This window comes from Protopterus annectens, chromosome 4.part0, assembly GCF_019279795.1.
Source record: "Protopterus annectens isolate FY-2018-M chromosome 4.part0, PAN1.0, whole genome shotgun sequence".
Lineage (NCBI taxonomy): Eukaryota > Metazoa > Chordata > Ceratodontiformes > Protopteridae > Protopterus > Protopterus annectens.
This window is the reverse complement of record NC_056733.1, coordinates 1,470,835,253-1,470,851,306: the sequence shown is the minus strand read 5'-3', so window position 1 is coordinate 1,470,851,306 and position 16,054 is coordinate 1,470,835,253.

Here is a 16,054-nt window from a genome sequence, read left to right as displayed (position 1 = left end):
TCACAGCGGACCCACCTGTCCCACCTCAGCTGGCCGTGGCACCGGGCACCAGCACGTCTGGGGCCCAACCCTAAGACCTCCTCTTCCATTGGTCCTGCACCACCTTCGGGTGAAAATGCCTCAGGGGATGGGGCTCACCCCACCCACTGGGACCGGGCACAGACAAGAACCTGTCACCTGTCACCAGGTCTGGGTTGTGCAGCATAGCGAGCTCCACAGGGAGGTCGGAGATCTTCTATGCCAGCTTGAGGGCCATGTGTCATAACTAGAGGGTTGGCCTGGCTCTCCTAATGAGCCCCCAGCACAGCCACCTTTGGGGATGTGAAGCTGCAGCAGTGACTGCCCATGGGTGGGGATTTCAGCCCCACTGTTTCCACTAGGGGGCTCATGGGCTTCCGATTTCCCAACACCCCTACCCATCAAGGTGCATACTCCCCACATGTCATATACTGCCCCTGTATGCGTCTTGTTTGTCTTGTCTGTTAACCTACCCAAACTACCTCCCCAAATATACATACTCTCCCTCCCCAACATCCCACTCTCACCTGAAAAAAAAAAAAGGGCAATCTGTTCCCAAAAAAATATCACCCCATACATAGCTGTCCATTTTGTACACGTGTCCACTGGACACATGTAATCTGGTCTAATTGGCTTAACAACATATTATTGTTGTCCTCACCCTTCTCTCAGGGGCATGAGTGTCCAAATCTATCTCCAAATTCAGTGTATATGCACAGCTGTTGCTGTAGAAGAAATGGGCAGATATGGACCTTCCCTACACCCTTCCTGCATATCCCAAGCTATTTTCCCTACTGTCTTTCCCTCTTTGTGTCCCTTTTTCACCACTTTCCTATCAACTCTTTTTCATTTCTTTTAAAGAAATTAGCGTGGAGGTAAGCGGGAGTAAGCACTTTTTAGCAGCAGTAAGCGGGTTTAAGCCTGAGTGCGTGGGGGTAAGCAATGTCTGCACAAGTTAAGCAATTTAGAAGCTAACTGAGTATATGAAACTGTAACCGGAAGTTAACAGTGCTTACCTCAGTGCAAACCTACTTACAACTGCTTAAAAGTGCCTTAATCACTTTGTATCCAATGGCCCTTGTTCTGCTCAGCAACAAATTGAATAGCCTCTGCAAGGGTCAAACCCAGGACCCTGCATACCATAGCCAAAGTGATTTACCACTAAGACATGTCAGATATACATAGCCCTGATGTTCTTACAAACATATCATCCAGCACAGGCATTCAACAATACAGGAAATGTATTTAAACATATAGATGTATGTGTGTACATATATTTATATCTAAATAGATATATACACATATATATATATATATATATATATATATATATATATATATATATATATATATATATATATATATATATATATATATATATATATATATATATATATATATATATATATATATATATATATATATATATATATATATATATATATATATATATATATATATATATATATATATATATATATATATATATATACATATGCATACATCTATAGATATATATGTCTACATATATATGTCTATACAGATATATATATATATATATATATATATATATATATATATATATATATACATATATATATATATATATATATATATATGTATGTATATACAGATATATATCTATAGATATAAAAGAGAACATAACAAATACATATATGACCACAGTCACTGTTGATGGAGGTGAGGGGGCCCAGGCAACATATGTCTTGTACGTATTGATATTGTCATCGTCCCCACAGCCAAACAGGTCTGCCCTGCAATACATTACCAACTGTTGCAAGTCCCATAACCAGGACCTGACACAACATGGGCACAAGATGTTAATAGTAATGCATCCCACCTGTATGATGTCAGGCTGGTATCAATGACATATCATACAGTACAGTCTGGCTACCATCGGGAATGTACAATATGGAAGCAATAAACATTCCTAAGATACATATACATACGCACATATATACATATACATATATATATATATATATATATATATATATATATATATATATATATATATATATATATATATATATATATATATATATATACACACATATATATAGATATATACATAACTACCCATACACACACAGAGATATGTATAGGAAGATACATATTTAGAGGGTGCACACCATATGGAGCAGCCAGTATGCCTACAGTTGCCACCTTACCAACTGGACACTGTATGAGTCACCCATAGAAAAGACAACTGTTTCCTGAAACATATAACCACAGAGAATTCAAAGGATATAACATCACACACAGGTTGGAATTCATGAGAAAGCTTTATTTGTGTACTATTACAGTTGTATATGCCATGTTATATAGCTGTTTAGACTCTGAAATACATATAAACAGATTAATGCAACTCTTAAACAGATAAATTAAAACAGTATTCAGAAAATCATTACATATATTGCTGTCCAGGCCAAGACCTTCAAGTAGTACAACAGTAAAGACAGACTGGGCCACAGGATAACAATCAGTCAACAGTAAGTAATGCAGATGTATAGTCCAGCAGCCTCTATTTACACTTTGTACACAATCCCTAGGGGGGAAAGACCTCATATGACACAATGGGATGTATCTGTTACATAACAAGGCATAACTGAAACCATCACAATCACACTGACAAACACAACAGTCTGTATGGCAGGAAGCAGTAGGCCTGCATTTACCCAAGGTGAATTGTATGGTAATGAACATCCAGACACCTTAAGGCAGCTTACCCCTGATACCCCTCACATGTTGTAACAGCGTAGGTTAGTTATGGTGCATCCCCCCCATAAACTGACATACAGGGCCATAAACCACTGTTACATACACTGACATCTGGACTGCATAAAGGCACACATGTATTGTGCAGATGAAGCCCACACATATATGGACCCAACCCCACAATATGTGTGGGGGCTACAACAGCAGTTGAATGATGGCAGGAATGGTAGCATGACATACTCACAGGCCACTACATAACAACCCCTGACAGCATGTCATATGGACAAAGCCTGGTATATAGGTGGAGGACAGAGGCTGGAACACAGGCCCATCTGTGAAATAGTGTTGCCATACACTAAGCAAGGCACTGGTGTTACATGCTAGTCTGCAACATACCATTAGTCAGGAATATGAAGTCAGAAACACAATTGTATCTAGCCATGTACTGATAGCACTCAACACACACACAGCCAGTGATATATCTAATCCATTGGTGATGTTTCACCATTTTGAATAATTTAAACTGTTTAGGCTCAGACACAGTCACAGTGAATTTACTATAGGTATATATTTTTTCTGTGACTTCTATTTTTCAATATTCCCAAATTTATGGAACCAAGGTGGATAATGACTGTTTGACCCAATTTTTTGGTTCATATATGATTATCCACAGAGTATAATCCATTCTTTATATGGTATTACATTCAAGAATTGGGATTCTTATTTAATATTTTTTATATATACCTTTCCTTCATTTTTCCTTTTTTTATATCTCATATTCAATTGTGTTGGAATTATTGTTCCATGATTCTATACTATTATTTTGGACTCAATTTTGGCAATTTCACTTATTATTCATCATTTATATATGATACACAACATTTGAATTGATGTTTCTTTTGGGTATCTGATTCCAATCCGCACTCCATGCACTAATATTGTTCTCTTGAACATTATTTTTTTTGGGTATATAATTGTACTTCATTACATCATTATGTGCCCCTAATGAAGCAGAAGCTGCATTGCTATTAATCTAGTTCCATTTTTGGTTTTGATAACCATTAGTATTATTTTGCTCTAGGTGATTTCACTTTATGTCCCAGGCTTGATCTATAGTTTATCTTAGCCATTTTTTAGGCCAACCCCTGCCATTTTGATTGCTGCATCAACCATATACTACTATCATTACTTTTTGAACCAAGTCATATTTTGACTAAGTGAAGTTTCTGTTTTTTGGCTTATTGGGTCAACTAGGACCGGCAAAGGACTTATTTTATGAGCACCAATTATTTTGGTGGCTCTCTTATATATATATTGTAGATATCCACAATCATCATAATTGCATTGCTTATTGATCCTAGTTTGAACCGGCCAACGTTATTTCCCAGACTTGTTACTCATCCATTTGTGGATTTTCTTGTGTTCTTTGTCAATATTATTCCAACGATTGACTATGGAACTGCACCAGTTGCTCACAGGTCTATCTGCTGATAGAGATGACCTTTCAGCTTTTGGACTAGGTCCACTTGGTGAACGGATGGATAATTTTGGTGATGCAGTAATAAATGACAGTTCTGAAAATATTTTTTCAAATTTAAATAAACATATGAGAGCTTTGCGTAACATCGTTTGGCACTATAAGCTCTTCTGTGCCTATTTGCTTAAAGGAATTACCCCACGGGGTTTAAGGATACGTATACAACCTTTGGTAAATTCCCCTGATGAACTCTTACTTAAACAATGGAGTGAGGTTCAACAAGAAACATCTCTCAAATTTGTTGAAATATTGGCTAATTACCACAATAGAATCATTGAACAAGAAATTTCATCCATTACTTTGCTCAGTGAAAAGGCCAAGCAATTTGAGGGTCAGACTATTTATACTGACAGTATCAAAAATTTGAGCAAGGAACTACTTACATTAGAATCCCAGTTAAAAGAAAGGAAAAGGAAAAAGTTTCAGAGAGACCTTGATGATTATACTAAAGGTGATCATTTCAGTTTTGAAAACAAAGCAAAACATGTCCGTTTCATTGCCCAAAATCGGGCCACTCCTAAAAGGAAATGGACGAAATCCATTCTTAAAAAAGGTACACCTCATTATACTGATACTTCAGCTGATGATTATTCCTCCTCTGGTCCAGATACCGACTCAGGGGGTGCCACAGACTCACCAGCATTAAAAAGAAGGAATTCCACAATTACGCAGGGTTTACACGTGGGGGGGGGCAGAAAACATAAAGGATGTAGACAATATGGAAACTCTATTACAGATGTTTGTGGCAAAGTGAATAATGTAAATATCACTAACATTTCATCACATGTCCTCTCCTCCTCTGAAATGGAGATTTTGAATAAAGGATTATCTTTTATCCCTGTTTTTTTTTTTGTTTCAGAAGAAAGTTTTGCTCAGGATATCATTTCATTTTGTAGAATTCTTAATCTAAAACTATTTTTTCAGGATCAACAATCATCAAAGATCTCTGATGAATTTAAATATCACAGATCTTCCTTCATGCCGCCCATGAATCACCATGTTTCCATGTTTCAACAAGCCATGTTAAAAGACCTTCATTTTCATTCAAGATCCATTCCACCCTTACCAAACAATTTGTCCAAAACATTTATGGATAACATCACTAATCTAGCCAACAATCATGAGTTGGTCATTATTGGTGCTGATAAAGGAGGTTCAATTGTTGTTCAGGATGTTTCACAATATGATCATGAAGCACTCAGCCAATTATCCAATGCACGTTATTATTCTGAATTATCTATTGATCCCACACCTATTTTTAAAAAACAGATTGATTCTTTCCTGATCTCAGCTGTTGAAGAGGGGATCATTATGAAAAATACACAGTTTCAACTCACTACCACCAATCCCTGCCCACAATACATATACTTTCTACCTAAAATCCATAAGGATCTTCATAACCCCCCAGGCAGACCCATTATTTCTGGCAAAAATTAATTAACTGAACCATTATTTTTGTTTCTAACCAAATATTTACAGCCCCTTCTATAATGTGTCCAAGCAAGGATCAGGGACACTACTGAATTCCTACAAATTATTTCAGACACACAGCTTGAGCCTGACTGGTTACTCTGCACCTTAGATATTAAATCATTATACACGAGCATACCATACTGGGCTGGTTTGGAAGCTTTGGAATACTGGCTTAATAAGACAGAACTATATAGGCCAGGTTGCAATACTCTTTTGTTGTGTTTGACGGAACATGTACTGACTAAGAATGTATTTTTCTTTAAGGGAAAATGTTATTTGCAAACCAAGGGGACAGCCATGGGGGCTTCTTTTGCCCCCATATATGCTGATTTGTTCATTGCGTATTTTGAATAACAAGTCATTTATGACAGGTCTCACAATATCTATATTGATGAGATGGACATCTGGTGTAGGTACTTGGATGATTGCTGGTTGGTATGGAGGTCTGATAGTGAATACCTTTCGGAATTTATCACTTATTTGAATGAAAATAAATGGGGAATCGAATTTTCTTTCAGCTATGATAAAAATAAAATAATTTTTTTAGATGTTTTGGTTTGCTGTACATCTGATCATACGCTGTCCACAGAAATTCACCATAAATTCCCCGAAAATAATTCACTACTCCATGCCTCCAGCTTCCATCCCCCACATATTTGCAAAAACATTCCCAAATCTCAGTTCATGCATATCAAATGCATTTGTTCTGATCAAGACACATACACACGTTTCAGGGATGATCTTGTACATAGATTTCACGACCGTGGATACAAAATGGGTCATCTTGTACACACCAAACATATTGCTGATAGCATGAAACATGAAGATCTTCTACATTATAAGACCAGTAATAAATCCAACTCCGGACCTCCCAGATTCATCACCACATATGGATGTAATACCAATACACTGATCAACATGGTCCAACATAATTGAAATATATTAACATGCGAACCCAAACTTCAAGAAATCCTTGGTGATAGATGTTCATTTTCTTTTCGTAAAGACAAAAATCTATCTGCTTTCTTTAATCATTTTAAACACTCTGAAGCCAAAACCACCAACACCATACAAACTACATTATCAGGTGAACCTTTACTTGGATGCTTTCCTTGCGGACACTGCACATATTGTACCAAGTTACTTAAAACTAAAAGTTTCACCAGCCAAAATACCCCAGAGGTGTATAATATTACATTCTTTGCCAACTGCTCCTCTGATTGGGTAATTTACTTGGCCAAGTGCAACTGCTCTGCATTTTATATTGGTCAAACTTCAAGACCATTGAAATTACATATATCTGAGCATCTCAGTGATATTAGGAACAAGAGAGAAACTAATGCGTTATATAAACATTCTTTAAATCATCATAATGCATGTTTCAGTTTTATCATTATAGATAAAATTTTGAGATCTAGAAACAACAAATTAGGTTGGCATGACTTATTGAATTCAATGGAGAAAAAATGGATTATCAAACTTGGTGGGCTCTTTAAGCATGGTCTCAATGAACATTTGTAATGAATCACATGATTCAATGAATTTCTTATAAATAGGTTCTTTTTTTGTATCTTATTCAAACACTGAAGAAGGCTCTGTAAAGTATTTGCCAAAACCGGTCTGTTTAATAAAACCTAATACTTTTATTAAAGTATTTTTCACTATTTCAATGTGCCTTGTTTGCTGGTCCATTTTTTGTTTTGGATATCTGACACAAGACCTGTGTGGTGGACAGGCAAAACATAACACGCACACCTCTGGCCATCAAGTGGATAGGCACACAGTTGACAGCTATGCAGACAGACTCCACTCCATGTTAAACTAGTACGTACACACAAACCCTGTAACACTGGTGCTATAGAGTGCATACAACAACTGTACTCACGCTCTGTTTGTAGTTCTAGAACCACATACAAATATGTAGCTGGCCTGAGTGTGCAAGTTCTCTTGTAAGAGGTATTGCTACCTGCTGTCTGTAACACTGCTCCAGACACACAGGAAAGATGTCCACCATACAGGAAAGGAAAAGTGACCATGCCCACATGATGTAGGGATTTATAGTACTGGGTTGTCATGACAGTGGTAATTGGAAGTACTACTCAGCATGCTGCATGCAGGTAGCAAGTGGAGGACACTGATTGATGCAGAGGCCATCACCTGATCATGTGCATCACCCACAAAAGCCATGCTGCAATCTGTTCCAAGCAGCTCAATCCATTTACTGGAGAGTGAGAGAGAGAGAGAGAGAGAGATGGAGAGAGAGAGAGAGAGAGAGAAAGAGAAAACAGGGAACAGAGAGCAGATCCAGAACTGAAACCAGATCCACAACCACACCAAAAACAGAAACAAAGGAAGCAGGCTAAGACCATAGCTAAGGAGAGAAAAAAAAACTCCTACAAGGACACAATCCACAACAGACCTCATCCCCACAACAGGTATGTGAAGTATATATGCATGTAATTGACTATAGTACTTGGTCCATAATACTGGGATAGATGATCTGGAATGATATAGATGTGCCATCAGGTGTTGCTGCTGTAATGATCTTCAGCTGAACAAATGCTATAGACATTAGAGTCTGTCCCTGTGGGTAGGGGGCCATACCTGTCAACTGTGTAGAGCAACACCGACCGACAAGATGTAAGCCAGTATAGTGTCTGCTGTGTAATGGAAAGGATGCATATTACTGTGGCCAGTAGCTGGTGAGGGAAGTAATGCCATAATTATGGACACGTGGGTTCCAGAGCCCACCACTTGCAGGACACTCAGGTTAACATGTATTGTAGCATGCTGAAATGCCATAGTTGTGTAATAGGCTTACCTGCAATCTGGCCCTATACTTATTTTTCTTCTTTCAGCTTTTCCCAGTTAGGGGTCGCCACAGCGGATCACCTTGTCTGCTCATGATTGGCAGTGGAGTTTTACGGTGTTGAGTTGCCAGCCCGGCGCCCAACCTTCCACAGAAGGCACACATACACACATGCACACTCACACCTAAGGCCAATTTAAAGTGTCCAATCAACCTACAGCATGTCCTTGGGATATGGGAGGAAACCGGAGCACCCGGAGAAAACCCACACGACCACAGAGAGGACATGCAAACTCCGCACAGAAGGCACCCCAGCCTAGGATCTAACCGGTGAACCTCTTGCTGTGAGATGGCAATGCTAACTGCTGCACCACCGTGGCTGCCCAATCTGGCCCTATACATACCACACTAATGTTAGGTGCGTCCATATGTGGCACCTGTCTGTGTTGTAGTAAGGCAGAATAGTGCAGCTGTGCAAGGAGGAGAGTTAGAGATTGTGGACCTGATGTCTGAATGTATCCCATATATAGGTATGTATAAGTGTGTGTATATATATATATATATATATATATATACATGTATGTCTGCAGATATACAGATACCCATATGTAGACATATATATGTATGTATATATATATATATATATATATATATATATATATATATATATATATATATATATATATATATATATATATATATATATATATATATATATATATAAACATATATATACAACATAATATATCTACATACACACACACACACACACACACACACACACACACACATATATATGTGTGTGTGTGTGTGTGTGTGTGTGTGTGTGTGTGTGTGTATGTCTACATATATACAAACACACACACACATATATATGTATGTAAATACATGTCCTCTATATTACCACCACAGTACTGCATGCTATGTGTGAGGGAACAGCACACATAACATTACACACCGATATATATGTCACATGTGAACCCCTTATTGGAACCACATTGCCCTTGTCTGTGGAGTAGAGAATGGGAATATGGGGAAGGATAGCAGGTATATTTGTGGAGGTGGTCCAGGTTGGTAGATATACAGCCTACAGGGGTGGTATATGACACATGTGGTGGGTAAACACCCTGGATGGTGTGTGTGGTCTGCGATGTGGAAGCCCCATGTGCCCCCATATAGAAACAATGGGAACAAGCCTCCCACCCATTACTACTCACAACAGCAGTCCATGGCCCTGAAGGTGCCTGGCCTGGAAGCTGAGCAGGAGGAGCATGTGGATCCTGTGAATGTGTACTGGGTGCTTCAAGGTGATGTAGCACATCCCACAAATGTTTGTGGAGCCCCCTATGAAACAGACCCTGGACCTAATCTCGGGTGACCAGATCATGTCTGTGTGTGCCCCCCGGGGGGGACAACATCCCCTGAGGTGCTTCCACCTGAAGGTAGTGCTGGACCAGTAGATGAGGAGGCCCGGGGTGGGTCTCACATGTGAAGTGGCCTGGTAACATGACCAGATGAGGTTGGAGAGGTGGTTCTGCTGGCAACTATTCCCTAAGCATGCTATTGTGTCACTGTCATAGAACATATGTGGGTAGTAATAGTCTGCATAATCCTGGAACATGTTCAACAGCATGCATAGATATCCCCAATAACACAGAATGTCAGATGTGCAGCAATCACATAGCAAGCATACCGCATGCATATATGGGGCCATGATGGTCCTGACAATGGCATGCAGGTGAAATAGTCTGTAACAGGACAGCAATGATAGTGTCCTCACAGGGAACATGGCTACAAACACATAGCACAAAGTGTGGTACAATACAATATATGTCCCACTGGTAAGTAAGCTGTAGCATACCTATTGAGTTGTGTGAACACTTTGTTGTCATTGATATGGTGGGGGGTTGACAGAGATGTGTATTAAGTACTATGGTAACCTTGCTGTATGGGTTTCTCAGACCTGTTTCCATCTTTATGTCTTTCAGGAAAGATGTCCCATGGCTGCCTACTTGTGTATTCAGAGGCAAAAAATGAGGTTGTGTTGAACTACCTAATCCAGCACTGTCCTGTCCTGTTTGGCATGGCTGCTCATGAGCAGAAGAGTGGACTACCCTGTGGAAATATCTAGTCCACATGGTCAATTATGTCGGCCTGCATAACCACAGTTATGAGCAGGTCCGGCATCATTGTTCTGTCCTGCTTTGCAATGCCCATTGGTGTGCTGCTGCAGTCCACCGGGATCACCTTGCAATGGGGGGGGGTCATGCCATTCATCCCCCCCATGACATGTGTTGAGGAGCTCCTCACCAGCCTCGTGACATCTGCCCGTCCGCAGACCCAACAACTGGCTGACACCATTTGTGGCGGTGGGTGCTACCCACACACTGGCAGAGGAGTGTGCAGGTAAGGTCACAGGGCACATCAGTAGACCACTGTTGCGTATTCATCTGCATCTGTACAGGTAGATCATGCATATCTGACATGTCATATATATAGTTTGTTGCTGCATAGTAGTAATAAACAGATGTGCATAAGTGGTAGTATTGTGGACTTGTACTGTTGATGTACTGTAATGCTGCACCTACCCTGTAGCAATGCCACAGCTGTGGCCACTGACATCACATTTCTCATTCTCTTATGTAGATCCCTCTGGTATACCACCAAGGCAGCAGCCTGTAGCTGGTGAGTATGGTTTATGTTGATGCTTGCCAATACACTGGGCATGTAATGGCTATGGTATATTCCATGCACACATCTAACACACCTACCCATAATGCATGCTGTACATGTTCATGTATTCTTGCTGTTAAATGCACTGCATCACAGTGGTGACCATGATGGGGTATTGGAAGGGTATGTCAGACACCTGCAAGATAATTAACATCCTGTCATTGTGAAATGTGTCCACAGGGATTAACGTAATGGTGGGACACATGGCCTACAGTAGGGACATGTGTGAAACATCACCCTTATACAGTGCAACAACAGTGTATACACCAGTATTACAATGGCAACTGTTACAGATCTACACTGTGGCATAACATATTACTGTGGTCCACATTATTAGCTGAGACTAGGCTGTAACACGTGGTGTTCAGTGTATGGGCCACTGCAAACTGACACACATGTGTAGGCCATACTTGTCAAGCATCTGCAAAAAGGCTGAAGGTGGGGAGGGTGTGTCAGCATGACTGCACTGCAGCAGGGATCCTAAGGATGCTAAGAATGGCTGTATCTGCACACAGTCAGGTTCAGGAACTGTGGCAGATGTAACCTTACCCCCAAAGCAATAGTGACGGCAGTGTGTGAACACCAAGGGATGTGCACATGAGTAGACCTTGCAATCATGCAGAGTTAGGGAACATGTGTAGGGCAGACTGACCATACACTGGCAAATGCAGATGACCCATGATAGTATACCCCTGCCAGGAATAGTGACTGCTGTAGTACACATAATAGGTGCAACAAACCATCATGATAAGGGCATGCACACATATGCACACACGGAGTGTATGCATTCTGGTCAGCATCTGCACACCTAACACATTTCTTAGACACTGCATGTGAATGTACAAAACATATGTCACATATCAGGCTCATGTACTGTTAGTATATGCGTTGATGTGGTCCCATGGCAGATCAAGGAAGAGTGCATCATATCAATAAGGGTGTTTTCACTCCCCATAGCCACGGTATGGTCTGATGGTTGTCAGTGTAATAGTATTGGATTGGTCATACATGCTCTGTTGATGTTGAGATCTGTAGACCAGACATCAGGCATTCACAAATGACATCTGTCCACATATCATCCCAAGTATGTGTCGCTGAAAAACATAGGGGCTGTGAGCATTAGAGCAGACATAACTGACACAGTACTACACATTCAGCAATGGGTTATACACCTGTGAGGTTTGGTGCACAGTATATGGCAGGGTGCAGAACAGGTGCACAGCAATTCTATCTACATGGGTGCAATGTTTTCCAGGGGAAGGGGCATCACCTACTAACAGAGCCTGTGCATCACACACATGTATACTGTTGCTAGCATGGATTGACTATAGCTGCACTGCATGCTGTTGAGTACCATATGTTATGCATGTTGACAGATACATAATGGGAGGACTGTGTGTACTATATTTGTGCAACCTCACCTGTGTGTGTGTGTGTGTGTGTGTGTGTGTGTGTGTGTGTGTGTGTGTGTGTGTGTGTGTGTGTGGTTATTGTGTCTGTAGGTGCAATCTGATGGAGTGGAGGGAGGTTGATGCATGTAGGATGTGTGTGTGCATGTGTGTGTGTGTGTGTGTGTGTGTGTGTGTGTGTGTGTGTGTGTGTGTGTGTGTGGGTGTCCATGTATGCACATGTGTGATTGTGGGGTTGTTCATATGGCAGTACTTCCCTTTGGGATCATGCAGTACATGGACATGGACTGACACATGACAGACCATGAATACTTGTCTGATATGTAATTTCAGGACAGCTGACAGTATAATAAGGTATGTAGCATGGAACATGCATTGGGAGAGAAAGTAGATACCAGGTATACCATTAATATCGCAATCAGCAGAAAGGTGAATGACAACCCTCGTATTCAGCACTACAGATGCACTGGGGAATTACTAGACAACACCAGAGAGTGTATCCATATATTACAGTTGTCACATGATAGGTTGATTGAGCAGCATATCTGGCATGTACTGAGCAATACTTACACATGACACTCTAGTGCATGATATTATGGAGTGACCGTAGTTGCACCTCACATATAGGGGCCAAGCTCACAATGTCCGGACATACACAGGGTGAACACTGAATGACAGCAGTGAGGCCATGTAAAACCTACTCCACTCAGGTCAAGGAGGTAATGGAGTAACAGGTCTTGTGCTGTGATCACTCATCTAGGCATTTAGAGGAATGATACATTAATGAGTGGTATTAATGAGTGCATGTTACCAAGTGTGATGCAGGATGGGGAACTTATGCAAATAAATGTGGGACTGTCTGCAAAATCACGGACAGGTAGGTATTAAGGTGGAATGTGTGTGTGTGTGTGTGTGTGTGTGTGTGTGTGTGTGTGTGTCTGTATGCATGTACTTTTATGCAATGCTGTACAGGTCTTAAAGTGCTTTTCTTGTTTTCCCTCACAGGTGGCGTGGTGGGTCAGGGTCCCTCCTGCATGCAATCTGATGTTGGTGTCCCTACAGACACCAGAGATGATAGTACTTTTGAGGCACAGGTGGGGTTGTCAGGGGCCGAAACTGAGCCATCATTTGACATCGTCCTCTTAGCTACCCCAACTATGCACTCAGTTTCAGTGCCTATACATACCCCATCACCAGTGGCCATAGCAGCGGGACAGTTGGCGGTTGGTGGCAGTGCACAGGAGAGTGTGGTATTCATGCCTACTGTGTCTGGCCACAGCAGGCATAGCCAGATGTCTGGCAGGGCACCACATAGGCAGATGTACCAGGGTTCTCGTGGTAGGGCCGCTGCTAATCATGGTCCTGGCAGAAGCGCCACAACTGGTACCACCAGGTGCATGTTTCAGGCTGTTATGGGGGCACAGGCACATATGGAACTGTACACCACACAAGGCCTGGAGCTGCAGAGGGCTGCTCTCACATCTGCAAGTGAAAACTTCCACGAACTGTCTGCTGCCCTCCGTGCTCATACCGAGGTTATTGATAGACAGTTTGGTGAGATGGTGGGCCTCATCGAGCATGGTTTGTCTGTGCTTGAACATGTGGTAGGAGTGTGGCGATGGCTATGTGGACATAGGCCAGAAACACCAACTGCTGGCAGTCAACGTGAACATGCTAGGACACCAAGGTGCTCCCGTAGTGGTAGTACCAGCCCTGGCACTGCAGGGAGGGCACTGTCCACACCACACCACAGCAGACCATGAGCATGTGATCCTGGCCAGTCCCAGGAGGGACCTGGTTCCAGCAGACATCTGTCATCATCAGGGGAGAGTAGCACATCGAGGCCTGTACCTGGATGTGCCCAAGGAACCCCTGGCAGGCAAAGTCCACATGACCATGACCGGAGGCAGTGAACTGCACACCCTATCAGGTATTGTCTGCAGCTGTCCAAAAAACACCTGTATAGGGCAGTCACATGACAGAACTGTGTGCATGCATACCCACAGTCTATACAAACACACCTAGGGCAACCCCATACCTACACACACCACATCACCATACCCAGTTCAATTAATTACACCCCTCACCCACACACATGGTGTCAAATGTATGGCCCACCCTCAGTCTTTGACAAACCAACAACACACCCTGTGCATATGATGATACCTGTGCCACATCCCTGTCATCCATAACATCGATGCAGGGACAGGCTAATATGGTTCTGATGCACACGGTGACTGTACTACAGTGTACCAATGTACTGCAGTGTAACATGTTGTCAGAAGTAATGTTTAATGCATACATGTCAGCAGGGGCGGCCCGTGATATTGGACTGCCGGACTGCAGCCCCCTCAACTGAAACTAAAAGAAATAAAAACAAATAAATAAAAAAGAAAAAAAAGTTTAAAAAATTCACGCAGTAGTCCGCGCATGCTCCAGGCAGTCTGGAATTGCTGCAGTCTCTCGTCAGGAAGATCTCACGGGTCTTTGGATGTATTGCAGGTCGCGGGCAGGGTTTGGATGTACTTGCATTGGATTTATGGAGAAAGGACATTGAATTTATGGTGATTTACTTGCAGGTGTGTGTGTGTGTGTGTGTGTGTGAAAATGCCCCAGGTGCAATATACTGGTGGTGTGGTAGGGAATACCTCAGGCTTGAACCCTGTACCCTGTATGCAGGTGTTAAAGACTTGAGTTCCCTACCCACCATCATTTGTAAAAAAATTGCAGATTTTTGCCTCATATTTGATCTGATCTGTTCCTCATAATATCTGTGGTTTGTAAATGTTGCAATGCTTGATATTTGATGGTGCAGTAGTAGCATTATTGCCTCACAGCTGCAGGTTCTCAGGTTTGATTCTTGGCTGGGGTTCCTTCTTTGTGGGGTCTGTATCTTCTCCCTGTGTTTGTGTGGGTTTGCTTTTATTTGATGGTGCAATGGTAGCATTGTTGCCTCACAGCTGCAGGTTCTCAGGTTTGATTTTTGGCTGGGGTTCCTTCTTTGTGGGGTCTGTATCTTCTCCCTGTGTTTGTGTGGGTTTGCTTTTGTGTCCTCTTATGTTACAAATACATGTCTGCATTATTTCTTCCTGGGCCTCTGCTGAAAATTGTTTTTTTGTTCCAAGTCAGACTGTCCTGATTAACAAATGTTAAAATTGACAGGCATTTGAATTTTAGACTTCAGGTTTCTGAATGTTCAATTCCTTACATATTTGATGGTGCAGTGGCAGTATTGTTGCCTCACAGCTATAGGATTTGTGGTTTGATTCTTGGCTGGGGTGCCTTCTGTGTGGAGTCTGCATCTTATCTCTGTGTTTGGTTTTTGTGTTTATTTTG